Source organism: Scaptodrosophila lebanonensis, unplaced genomic scaffold, assembly GCF_003285725.1.
Source record: "Scaptodrosophila lebanonensis strain 11010-0011.00,11010-0021.00 unplaced genomic scaffold, SlebRS2 tig00000001-arrow-pilon, whole genome shotgun sequence".
Taxonomy (NCBI): domain Eukaryota; kingdom Metazoa; phylum Arthropoda; class Insecta; order Diptera; family Drosophilidae; genus Scaptodrosophila; species Scaptodrosophila lebanonensis.
Genome location: NW_022060529.1, coordinates 24806614 through 24820916, shown reverse-complemented (window position 1 = coordinate 24820916; position 14303 = coordinate 24806614).

Here is a 14303-nt window from a genome sequence, read left to right as displayed (position 1 = left end):
TTATACGCGCACACCTCTTCGGAATCTCAAAAAAAAAAAAAAAAAAGACTGCGGGATATGCGCAGCGCTCCCGGTTCGTCTGCTTCGCTACTGAAGCTCCTTGGCCCTTTGCTCTGGTGCCTTGGCAGAGCAGAACGGCGACAAAAGTGTAAAAAAGAAATACAAAAAATACTTTTTAAAGCGTCAAAAATGTGTTGTTGCGGTTGGCGACGCACAGTGGGGCCTTCGGACTTTTTTCGTTGCAAAAATCATATCTTCTGAACGGCTGAAGCAATTTTCGTCATTCAAATTTTGTTTGAAAGAAAAATTCTTAAGCTTTGAAACAAGTCATAGCGCATTGTGCTGTGATTTGTAGGAGCTGCGCAATGTGTGCTCAAAGTTGGATTTTGTTGCCAGTGCAATATTTGCCTAATCAAACTAATAAAAAACATTTAATGATACAATTATTTTCAGTTATGTTATATTTTTAGTTTTTAACAAATTAAAAATTGAAAAAAAAATTGTTTAAATATTACAAATTTTTTTTTAAATTTAAAAATATTGAAAATTTTTTTTACATAAAAAAAAATTAAAATAAAATATTTTGTTAATATTTTATGATTACATTAATTTTTATTATAAAGTACTGACAGCTGCAATTATTTACATTAATATGTTTTCTTTAAAATAGTCGTCTACATTCGAAGGAATATCTAATAATTTCACCATGTCCGAAGAATAATTACTAACTAATTCTTTGTGAGACCTCACATGTCTAAGGGATGAAACCAGTGGATCTGAAGAGGCTGACAACATATTGAAGAGATCCTCGTTTTGCCTTATTCGTGACGTCTTGCATGTGTTCAAATATCTGAATTTTTTATAGTCCTTGTTCCTCGACTCTTGGGCTTCCTCTGACATTTCTCCAATTGGTCATGAAGTGTTACTTGCACTGACTGTTCCGTTACTATTGTGGGCTGAGGTACTGCCTCTTTCTTAGCCGATCCTATTTGTTTGTACCCAGGAAGAACATCAACATTATGCCGAATTAGGGAATGTCGCAATATTAAATATTTTTCCTTTGACAATCCCAAATCCATAAACAATGCCAAAGCCTCATCGGCACTGAACTGCTTTGGCAGTAAGTTTGGCGGAGTAGGAATGCTTTCCTTGATCCTTTTAAGTCGCACTGGGCTTGCGTCAGCAACCGCTTTTGTGACTTGCGATTTTATTTTTTCCTGATCCTTGGTGTATTTCATGGACAGCGCCTCCGACAAGTGATCCGTAGCTATGACTTCTGTGACATCGACAAGCTTTCTTTTTCTTGTAAAATCCGAGCATTCTTCAATGGATTTCGTTGTTCTTCCTCTGGCTCGTCCAGTTGATGTAGAGGGTACATCGTCCATTGATGTATCCAAGTACGTAGTCGTTGATAGCCAGATTTCATATTTTAAATCAAATTTCTGGTTGCTATATCCTACGCTTATCCATTTCTGTTTGATTTTAGAATAAATTAATTTAAGCTTATTTCTCAACATTTTTTGCTGATCTGCACTTTCCAGAGCATCATACAGCTCTTCCAGAACAGCTTCTTCAAATTCCTTCTCATCATTGGAATTCCTAAATAGATCAAATAATGTTGCATTTTGAACAGCCATGTTAAAGAAAAATCACTTTTAAGGTATTTAAACGTAAATTATATTGAAAAATACTATTCACTGCTAGTTAGACACAACTGATTGCTTTTTAAGTCAAAATTCGACTATTACGCTGCACCAAAAATATTGGCAATATATACCATTTCTAAACGCATACCTAAGATAATAAACTAAAACCTCTTTTTGCCTGTTCAAATGCTTTAAAGCAAAGAAATTACAATTCATGAAAGGGTCAAAAAGATTGCAAGACCTTCACCTGATATTGTAAATTACACTACCTGTAATAAATGTTATGCATAATTTCGGTTGCACAATATTAAATGTGGATCAAATAGGACCGTTTAGGTATATTTTTGTATCCATAATGCTAAATACAATGTTCCTAATAGCCGTTACTGCGAATCTACCTGCAATGCATTCTTCTTCTTATACCCGCGGCAGCGCCTTTTTCGCTGATTTTTTTCCGAAGTTGCGGCACTCTTTTTGCTCTGGTGCACACCGGCGGATCCGGGCGGATGAAAGTTTTATTGCGTTAGGTAAAAGCATATTTAGAGAACATATTTTAAAAATATGGGCGAGGTACTTTTGGGTACTTTTTTTGTATTTTCCATCAAAGTTGAAAAACACCCTAAAAATAGGTAGTTTAAAAAATAACGTTTTCTAGATAACTACAAATACGAAAGACATAGTTTTTATTAAATAATGCATAAAATTAATTCATCTAGCAATACAAATCAAAACATCAATGATTCGTTTCATAACTTAGCTAATATTATACCTGAAAGATGAAGTATTTGCATCAAATTGAATTAATTGTTGCGAGCTTAAAAAAGGGTCGACTTTGAGTGCACATATGTCCTAAACTATAATTCCGATTTTTTTGAGAGTAAGATTTTCGTAATCTTTGGAAAAAAAACTATTAGACACGTTTATTCATTACTCCCAAAGCTTTCATGAAAATTTTGATTTTCGCAAGCTGTTTCGGCCTAAGGCCCCACTGTGCGACGGAGCAAAATGAAATATTTCCACAATTTCAGTGCGCATGCATGGCGGAAAAACAACGAAAGGAATTGGGCGGAGTCCACCAGAATCACGGCGGAGTCAACTTCGACTTGAACGTGGCGCATCCATGGGTAAATTATACAAAATATTTGCTGTGGCAAGGCAACTATGTAAAGGAAAATGCTAAATATGTGGACTGGACTGTAACTGCGGCAACTGTCAGCGAAACTTGCAGGCAATGTAGTTGGACGCGCCGACAGCGGAACGCAAATACTATAGTAGATGGTTCGGTTTTAAATAAATTATGGACAAAATCAAGGCAATTAAATCAAAGCGCCGACGGTAAGTCAAACAAGCGGCGCTCATGAATATGCAACGGACAACAACACAACAACACAGCAACGCAACAATAGCAACAATGTAAAACCATACTGGTGGCAACATTTTCGTGATTGAATTCATTGATGAGCAGCAACATCAATATCAACAAGAGAACGAACCGCAGATATCGTATAGTATGCCATCGATTGGACACATGTGGCAGGCAAGTCAACCAGGCAGGCAACAGGAGGCCATCAACCGGCCACCCTGGCAGACTGTCTGCATCAGACACCGCTCCACTCAGTTCATCTGCTGTCCAACAGCTGTCCCAGCATCGTCTGAACAGTCACAACAGCGTGAAATGTGTGGCTGGGGCATTGAAACAAATCACCTTGATTGATGATTGGCATTTTGTTGGCAAGTAGGTGCGGTTGCGTCGGTGTGAGCGGGTGTGTGTGGGTGTGTGTGGGTGTGCGTGGCCCCCTGCGCTCGTTCTCTAAGGATCTTGGATTTGGGGTTGGTGGGTGGTGGGGAGAAAGCCCCAAAAGTCAACCGCAATTAAATGGAAAGCAGCAACACTGAAAGGGTGTTCAGGCGTGCGCAGTGTGAGCAGAAATAGTATCTGCCTTTGTTATTTCCAGGGGGCAGGACTGCCAGTTGTCGATGCATTTAATCGAATAATAGCTGCATTTGACAGTTTATTGTACTAATTAAACATTTCGAGGTTTGAGGTGACCAGACCGCCAGACCGCTTAAGCATGCGAAATTCAATTCCCATTCGTCCAGTTGAATAACGCCAAAAGTTAGGCCTTAATGTTCTGTGAGAGGACTCAAAAATCAATGTTATTGTGTTAAGCAGCACTTGATGTTAGTCAGACTAGTCGTAGCTATTGCAAGTTTTAAATCGTATCCACGTACGATCTTTTTCATCCGGTTTTTTTTGTGAGCCCAATACTTCACTGTCGATATTCCCGGATTATATTGGCTGAATTGTTTAATTGTTTACTCTACAAAGTACATACTTACATAATAGCTTTTCCACTTCTTTTCTGCTTCAAATTAAACGACGAAATAGAAAAAGGACCTGACCTGAATGAGGGTCAGCATTCCATCTATGACAACATAAAGATTTTGGTTTAACTTAATCTCAAGGTCCATGGCATGATTCTCGCTGATCCCCGGAACGAAAGTGGGGGAATAGCTGAGACTGTAGGTGTCTCGTACCGAACGCCAACCAAGATTTTAAATGATAAGATAAATAGGTGTGACAACACGCGGATATGATTAATAGTGTCAAAGCAGTGCTTGCACCGCTATGTATTGCTTTCGGAAGCTTTTTGGCTTTTGTTGTTCCCTGATTTAAAGGGATTTTCACCGAGACGGAAGCATATTTTGGAGAGCTTAAAAGATCCTATTTTTTTAGAGGAGTTAAAAAAATAACACCAACGTTAAAAAAAGTCAAAAAGTTAGTAGACTCTGTTTTAAAAATAATGATTGAAAAACAAATAACATGCTTTTGTCAAACACAAGTACTTATCGAACAATCCTCGTAAATATGGCGCGGTCCTGTGTCGTCAAACTAAATAGTCTCTATATCTAGTAGATATTATCTACACAGACAATGGCAAAACAATATATACTTGTATTGTTTACCCACAAGTATGCAGGAATTAAATACCACGAGTATGGCATTTGCAAAATTCAAAATTCCTGGGTACTAAAAGAGTCAACTTCAGGATACTTTCTGCTGCCTCTTATATAGCATGCAGGTGCAGGTTATACAAAACTCACTTAATAAAGTTCCATTTGAAACTTTGCTCTTATAAAAAATTTGCAGTCTTACGTTAGGACGTTTTACGTACATTTACGATCATGATGATGATAAAAAGTTAATGCTTGTTAATTGCCTATCCTTCTGTCAGCCTGTCCGTTACTAAGTGAAGTAATTACTAAATTTGGAAAAATCGGTTAGATGAAAACAGTAATAAGTGGGGAGTAAGAGGAGAGTGCATTGGAAAATAACATAAGCTTGCACTTTCTAGGACTCACATAGGATACCAAGTTTGTTGTTTCCAGCTCTTTTGTGACAGGTATAGTATGTATGTACATTCGCACTAAAATAGTACACCCCTTGGGGGCGGGGTATAGAAAGAAGAATAAGTCCTAGATATTTTTATTGAAGCTTTAAAGATCATTCTGTTTCTACAATAGGGACAGAACAGACGTAACAGAATCCATGACCAATCAATTCAGAGCCCAGGAGCACAAAAAATTAAGGACGAAATCAAACAACGCTTAAAAATTTATTAATGCCCGCCAAACCAGATAAACGTCAGCAAATTGTATTTTTATGTCAAGACCATTAATAAAAACGGGAAGCAAACAAAGCCAAACAGAACAAAATGAAATGAAAGGAGTAAAGTTGCTGAACAGGGAAATCGACAGGCACAAGAGCAGATGCACAGGGAAAATTGGTAGGCGAGAAGAGCATTTTTGCATTTAATGCGCCGAACTCACGACTGTCCGAAAATGAGGAGGAATGAGCGCGCAAGGACAGAAGGGAAGGACAGTTGGCGGAGTCTGCGGCTACGGCGTTGGCATTGGCAGCACTTCGATTAAGTAGCTTTGTAAACAGAACAGCCGGGGTGGCCGAGCAAATGCAGTCCTCTGCCAATCCTCATGGCCATTGCCGCAGACACTTGAAAATGCATAACTTTTGAAATGTAAAAGCAGTGTGTGCCTCGGAGCGGAGTCTGGTGCCGGATCACGGCTGGGAATATTTTCCGCCTTTTGCATTCAATTTTCGCTGTGCTGTTCAGAGCAACGTGTCTTTCCGCCCTCAAAGCCCCAACCTCTGTTCAACATTACAATGCAACGTTTTAAGAGGCGCGTTATCGATGGGCATAAGCTGATTAAGCAGGACCCAAGAGGACCCCAGGTCTTCACTTAGACGTGCCGTGCCTCAAGAAAAACAGCCGCAATGCGTTCGTTCCACAATTTGTCAACAGCTTGGTAAAAGCCTAAAAGCATACTCGTAGAATGATTTTTCACTGCGCTCATACAAAAGGCAAATTAATTATGTACCACAAACTAAGCGCAAAACTTTGGTCGGCTTGTTTTTTGGGTAATTAAAAGGCTTGCACATTAATTTCAAGTCCGAGTACGCATTGCAGACGGCAAAGCCTTTTACAAAGCGCACGATAAATCCCTAGCATTTTGGCCAAATCAGAAAGCAGACGTCCGTTTGCCCCCCTCTCCATTGGTGAACCGTTCAGTAAGCCAGTCCATCGTTCGTTAGCTCGTTTGGCCATTTCGTCGCTCGGACTAAAACTTATTTTTAGTTTTTGGCTGCTTGCACAAAGTCAACAAAGTGATGCAGGCCAAAAGAATTCTGCAATTAGCGCTGCGAAACTTCTTAGCACTAATTGATTTGCTGTAAACCGTTTGGAAGCTCAAGTCTGTGTCCTTTAAGAGTTCGGGACCATGCGGCATGACGTAATAAAGTGTACAACACAATTGTTATTGATCTCTAATGCCACTGCACTCGCTACACAATGCAGTCCTGGGTCACCCCCACCGGTAAAAGGGCTGAGGCTGGCTTAGACATTGGGGTCTTCATGGCCACCCTAGTAAAAAGCAAACAGAAAGCTTTTTTAACACGGCTGTTACTTAAAAATGCAAACAAAAAGGAAGCAATTGCATCGCTGTAGGCGAGGGAGGAAATACCAGAACCGTAACACGCGGAGCACATAAAAACTTCTCTGCAAACGTTCATTTGAAAGAGTATTCTGGTATTCTATACATTAGATTGTAAAAGAAGTATACACTAATTTGGTTTTTACACGGTAAATAGTTTCCAGAAAAACCGTGTAAAAAAGACATTGATCTTACGCAGAAATAGGTGATTGGTTCCTTATCTCTAAAACCTATTAAAAATTGTGAAAAAACAACGATTTTTAACGAACAAGTATTCATGTTTTATTTATTAAATCAAATTTACACAAGCATAGTTATTAAAGGGGAAAAAAATGTGAATAAAATGTATGGCAAGTTCAGGAACTAATAACAATTACAATTATGTATGTATGTAAGACAGCTATGAAAGAATAGGTTATTTAATTTTTAATGTAAAAAAATGTAAATTTTTAACAGTGAACTCTGTCATGAACCGTTGTTGGCCAATTGTTGCTACCTTTTTTTGTAAAGACCTATACAGGAATGGTTTCTAGCTGTTTGCGAGCTGTGTGTTCTTTTATTTATTTGTGTTGTGTTTTTTTTTTAAATTGTGCTAAATGGAATAAAATTGTAAAAGAAATATCCAATTTTTTTAACATCTCAACATCTTTGGATAGTCGTCAAGAATTTTATTTGTGTGCCATGTGAGTAAAAAGGTCTACAAATTAATGCAAGCAATATTTCAAAGCCTAAATGGTCCCCACGGAGCACAACCATTGAATATTAACTTGTTGGCTTTGCATCTTGAGGTCGGGGTCACAATCCTACAGAACAGCCCTCGCGCTCGTCTCTATTAGAAAGCAAAAGCGCACGGAAGCATGGAAAACAGTTGAATAGCAACAGCGGGACCAGCAATACTACAAGCTTTGGCAAATGGTTGGGTCGATTTGAAAAATTCAAAGCATACAAAAACAACAAGGAGCAACTGGCACAGCTTTGCACCTTGCCATGTCATTGGTATCGGGCACGCCCCAACCGCCTCACTTTCCGGTCGCAGCGCTTATAAAAATCACACTAAAGTTACACCAGCCGGAGCAACTGCAACATCAACAACAACAACAACAACACTCCACGAAACAATAACTCGACGTGAAGCGACAGAGTTCAATTGAAGTGGCAACTGCAGTTAAAGTTTCAGGTCAGGTTGTCAACGCTGAGACGAGTAATGAGGCAGCTGATGGGCTCGCGTAGAGACGTTTAGGCCACAGACACTTAGGCCCTTAAAGGCACAGTTAAAGAGTCAAGATGGCGGCAAATTGGAAAAGGCTGTTCCACCCAGGCGGCGCATCTAACAGCCCGACAAGAATGTCAAGCTGAAAAAAAGAAGAGCAAAGCAAAGTCTTCATCCTGCCGAATACCAAGTATCCTTAAAGAATGTATTTCTTATATCACGCCGAATACCAAGTATCCTTTAAAGAATTTATTTAAAGAGATAATTATCTCCATGATGTATGTGCTTATGTATTCATTTATTGCGCAATAATTTAATAAGAACTACATATTTATATTATCCAGAGTACAATTGCTAAACTAATCTAGGAATAATAACATAAATCCGTTTGAAAGACTTGAAAACAATGGGAGTAGGATGAATGTTTTACTATTATTTATTACAAGTTAATATTGCTTATGATTTATTATGACTATCGCATTTTATAGCATTATAGTTTTATATTTTGTGCTCCTTTAAAGTTTAAACTACAAGTATAACTTATATTTTTGACAATACTCTGCCTTATATGTCGCTATTTAGTCCAAGACTATTAGTGTTCGTACATTATTGGGGGTATTGCGGGTACATTTATGTTTCATTACAATGTATTTTTTAGTGCCGTAGGCATTAGCTTCCGTATAATTTCGTCTTAAGAACTTTGCGATTTGCTATGAACATGAAAAGAGAAGGATTTTGGAATGAGTATGAGATGGGAAAATCTGTTTCTACATACATATGTATGTATCTGTGAGCGCTTGCAGGTGCCTAACACCGATAAAGGAAGATCACTGTTAGGGGAGACAATCGCCTACCATAACTAACTAGCAGACGCGTTGGTTTATTTATTCGAAGTTATTATTAATTAGAAAACAGTGAAGTCGGACTAATTGGGTAATCTTAATTGGGTTTTATTACTAAGTATTCATACATAAAAAAATGATTGATAAGAAAGGAAATTTGAAGGGAGGGAACATGCGCAAATTTGCGCCAAGATGTGAAATGGGTGCAAAGATTTATCTGGGTATGTGGAGACTGCGTTTTATAACTTGCAAAACATTTGACAAAAGCTAGCATACTCTTTGCATTCAAATGGAAAAACAAACGAAAGAAAAAGAGCAAGCGAATCCATCAAAAAATTAGCTTCGCCACCGCAGCCTCCATTGCCGTTGCCGTTGCCGTTGCCTTCGGCCTCAAGCGTCGCAACACTTGAGTCTGGAAACTCATTTTAGCCACATTGACAACGTTGATGGTGTCGTAAGTGACGCTGCCACCGTTCCCATGGCTGCCAATCGCCTGCGGGCGCATGCAAAAACTTGCTGGAGCGTATTTTTCAAATGTTGAAAATTGCAAAAAGGGCAACGAGCAGACAGATAAATAGACTGTCGCAGCCCTAGTCGGCTGGCATCCGTAACGGGGAGCGAGTTATACTTAAAGCCATGCAAGGGACGCAGCTACTGCCACCTGCGCCTTTGACACGCATGGCAAAGCTGCGCTTTGATGTTTACTAGCGATTCGGTATGCCGGTGGGGGATTGCTGGTTTTGGTGCCGACAAATATTTGCCGAACGCAAATATCTTTTGACGCTTGACAACTGAAAATGTAAGTGAAAAATATAGAAAGAAAGAGGGCACATTTACGAGTACTGTATGTATATTGGGTCAGAGCAATGCTTCGAATAAACATTTATTTAAGTCGCTTGCAAATCACAGTCTTCAAATCCATCAAGCAAAATACTCTGATTGATCCCTGTAACGAGCGTAGCTCAATGGTCCTTAACCCTCAATCATAGTCATGTAAGTACTAACCTTTCAGGTAACTATTCGAGTCAATTGGTTCCTATTCAGGGTACATATTCACCAGCCCTGTTAAACTGTTTCATCATCATTTTATCCCATACTATATACATAATCGTATTACATATATGTATATATGTATGTATTTAAAAAAGTTTGACCTGATTTATTGGCGATCAACGCACAAGCGATGATAGGTTAGAGCTAAGATAGATCGAAATTTGGAGAAAAGTTTCCTTTTTGGATTATTCCAACTCCAAAGACGTGAAATCTTATGTATGGAAAATCTACATTCCTCAACAAAACAGAGTTCATTCGTCGTTTCTGACATTTAGACATTGTGGAGGCCTGATTTATTGGTCTTTCTTTTTTTTTCAAACCAAAATATGGTGTTGTATTCGTAAATTTCGTGCGATCGGCTGAATATTTTTGTTACATACTCTGCAAAAGATAAAGCAAGACTAAAAATGCATGCATTTTATCTAAGCTAAAAGGTATCTAAATGATTTATATACTTTTATTTCAAATTACCAGAAATGGCTATAGGTAACTACGAGTATGATTACATTGGACATAATTCGATGGAAGCGTTTTCCGCCGTATTTCTATACAATGCATTACAGGGGACACTGGTATGGGCCCCAAGCTTCGGACTTCGTATAAACGCGGGCAACACGTACCTCATTCGGTTCACTATAAAATCCAAGGAATGGAATCCGACAAAGGTGAATGGGATCCCGCTCCAGCCAAAAAATACTTAAACTACCTCGGAATCGTATCAGATAGCAGGTAAGATTGCTATTGCTATATAGAAAGATTCAATTAAGACAACAATCGTACAAAATATGATTAGATCACTGCGCGAGAGGAATCTTTTCCCTACAAAGAAATTTACAGCTTGATTGGTAAAATAAGGACGATCGAAACTGAGGTAGCAATATACTGTGAACTTGAACTTACATACAAGTTGCCGGATTACTTCATTATAGTACGGAATGCCAGAGTGGAAGTTGGTGAGTTACAAGACCTTCAAAACAAAAAAAAAAACCAATGTCAAAAATAAACCAATATTTAGAAGAGCCTCTGACTTCTCATCGCTCATGCCTAAAAACTGATCTCCAACACCTGACGTTCATAATAAAAAACTCATGTCTATGTGGGAGCACCAACGTTGATCTACCGGCTTAGCCGAACGAAGATACCCGATATTTTTACCATAGAATAAACGTGCCATAGAATAAACGTGAGATAAAAATTGGCTTCAGTTTTACTGGCAAAAATGATTCATTTTGTGTCAGAGTCATATCGGACCATAGTGTTATTCTCAATGGTTTTTAGCTTAAGCTGCCCGCTATGCGTATGAGCTGAGATAACATTTTCCATTTGCAGCCAATTGTAGTCCCACTATCCGAAGTGTATATTAATTAGCAATATCTTTGATCAGTATGACATGGCAAATCAATCTGTCATTGAACATTGAACATTGAACAGTCCATAAGGGATATGATTTAATATATTTCTTGGATTAAAACCACCGCTCTCTCCTATTCCACCTCTTCACATTCTCCTTTGTTCTATTAGTGAACCCATAGAGCTCCTGCTCCCGACCCGTTCACGACAATGTACACTTTATGTTGCCACTGCAAAATGCAACTTCATTGTAATTAAACACTCAATTTACAGTCTCTTGCAATGTTTGTAAATGAAATTTGGGCAAAGGTAAAGTTTGTGAGTCGCCGGAGCAACTCGAGATGCAGCTGTGAGCAGACGAGCGTGCAGGAAGCGAGACAGCAACGTCAACAAAAGTCGCAAAACAAATAGCAAAAGCAAAATGGCGCCTCAGAGCCGCGGTGGCGGAATGAGAAGTCTACCAAGAGGAGACGCTGACGTTGCGCATTTGTTGTAGATTATTGCAAAAGTTTAAATACGCAGACAGAAAGGGACAGTCAGTTACAAGTTGTATGGAGCCCTCAGGTGTTGTGCGCCTTGCCTGTCATCGAGACAAACTCAAACAACTCAAGGAGTTGAAGCTTTTAAATAGCCTTGGCGCTTTCACTTTGAAATAGTAGTTGGAACGTATGTCATCAGGCCTTTAGCAATATACCCGTCCAAAGCGAAGGAAATATGCAACAAGGGAGAAGTCCGACAGTGAAATACCCTCTACCCAATCAAAACTTCCGCCGCTCTACCGAAACGACTGCTGCAGGAGCAGGTCGCAGTGTGGGCTTAAAACTGCTTCGCTAATAACGTTTCTTAGAATTAACCCATTTGAACGGTTTACGTGTGCACAATTTAGATTATGTATCTTTAAAGTTCTGCAGCCGGGGGGGAGGGGGGTGGTAATCACAAAAATAATAAAACTTGCCTTGCTGGTGGGTACCGCTTTTTCCTTCTTTAAGTTAAATTGATAAAAAGAACAATTTTTATATCCTCTACATACAAAGCTACATTACGTTTGTGCAAAAAGAAAAATATAATAGGCAGGTGGCATAGCAAAGGGTATATGCAGCAGTATATACAGCATCAAGCTACCTCATCTTCTTCTTCTTGCTTCCGTTATGGGCGTATATAACTCAGTGCTTGAAGTTTGTCTTGGTACAGGGTATTTCACTGTCGGAATTGCACGACTGTAGCGTTTTCTATCACGGCTCAAATTCGCCATCAGCATCACTCAACAATCATGTTAAAAGAAAAAAAATTGTGTTTTTCTTGAATGGCTTTAAAGTTCGATTACAACTTGGCATGTGTTTTTTGATATAATTAGAGAAGGTTTTTACTTTTACCGATATTAACATAGTATTGTATTCATCTAAGATGCTTACGTTAATTTTTTGTAATATATTCTGTTTAAATGAGTCTTCTGAGTCTTTGTCGCTGCTACAAATGTCAACAATGTTTGCATGCCCAAACAGTAGTTTTGCGGCAACAAACGCAATTTTACAGAAAACGTGCAAATTGGGACGAAGTTCCTTAGTAATTCCATAATAAACATATATGTGGGTTTACACAAATGTATTTTATTCAGTTTAATTTTCAGTGCTTTAATTATTTAACGATAATATTAGTATTTAAGTTTACGTTTACAAAAACGTTTACTTTAGTTTACTGTATGAAAGATGCACACAACACACGATTACTATAAAACTCAACTTGACGCCTTAGCGGACGTATAACACAACACTCTCCTTTGAACGACGAACAACGAGTGTCGTTCACTTGTGTCAACAATCCTATCGAAGGGTAATATCGATTACCATTCTCTTACTACCCTGTACACTACAACTCCCATCTCCTGCCTATACTACATATATTAGTTAGTATTTCCACATTTATAAGCTTTTGCAACTCTTTACCATTCAACTCATGCAACATGCAACTCTTTACTATTCCCCGAAACACAGCGCAATTTAAAAAGGTTAATTTAAAAAAAAAAAACACATGAACAACACATGGCACAATTACACGAACACACTTCATAGCTTAAAAATAGTTTTGGATTATAATTTTACTTACCTTGATTAACGTTTTCCATTATATAACTTAACTTTGGTTGGTTCTTTTCTTAATTCTGCAAGCTCTGAAAGTTTACCAAAAATTGCTGTCAAAATCACAAAAACATGTGCTTCACACAATCAGGTAGCTTTGACTGCGCGCCAAGAAAAAGGTGTTGCCATATCAGCAGGAAGTAATTTAATTTTCGCTTCATTAAACAATTTATAATAAAATAAAAATAAAATTTTTTATATTTTTGACTTTCTGCCAAAAAAACGGTCAAAAAAACCATAGTGCGGTGTATAAAGTACTTAAGTATCTCCTTAAGCGGACACTCCCCTTGGGCGGACAAAAATAAGATCGATCATACTGGTTTTTGAATACAGAACCCAACATTTAAGAATTTATTTTATTTATTTTAATTTATTTTAATCTCAAAATAACTTTCAATGGGTAGTTGGTTCTTAAAGCGGCTTGCTAGTTTAGTGCGAATGTGTATAATACAAAGATGGAGGTAAGGGACAGCTTTAAAAACCCCCGCCTTCCATTTACGCATAAGCTAAATTATTCGTTCTTAGCAGGAGCAGGCAAGTGTTTATATGAACACAAGTATGTCTGAAAGTATTAGATCTAGAGCCAACAAACATTGAACTTTCCCTAACCCCTAAGTATATATTAGTGTGCATTTATCGTGCCTCTTAGATTGTGTGTCTTTCGTTATGTTTGTCTTCATTGTTGCCTAACTTCGCTTATTTTCATTTATTTTAATTTGGTGGCCCGCATAATTTTGCTGTGATTTGCACTTCCTAATTAATTATTTTTCGTAACTAAAAGCGGATCAGCTGAGTCAGCAAATAACACGCACAAAACCCACACGCTCCCAGAAATGTTGGCAGCAGTCAACGAGCCAGTCCTTCAATCGCACACAAAAGAAAAGTTTGACAACTTTCTCCTTTTTTAGGCCCAACAGTGCACATACTAAGTATATACATATGGGCGGAAGTGGTGGGTGGGTGGTATGTGTGCTTCCGGGGATAAAAGCGCAGGTTTGTTCTTTGTTTTAGGCGAACCGTATGTACGCAAAACTTTTAAGGCGTAGAGAATACACAA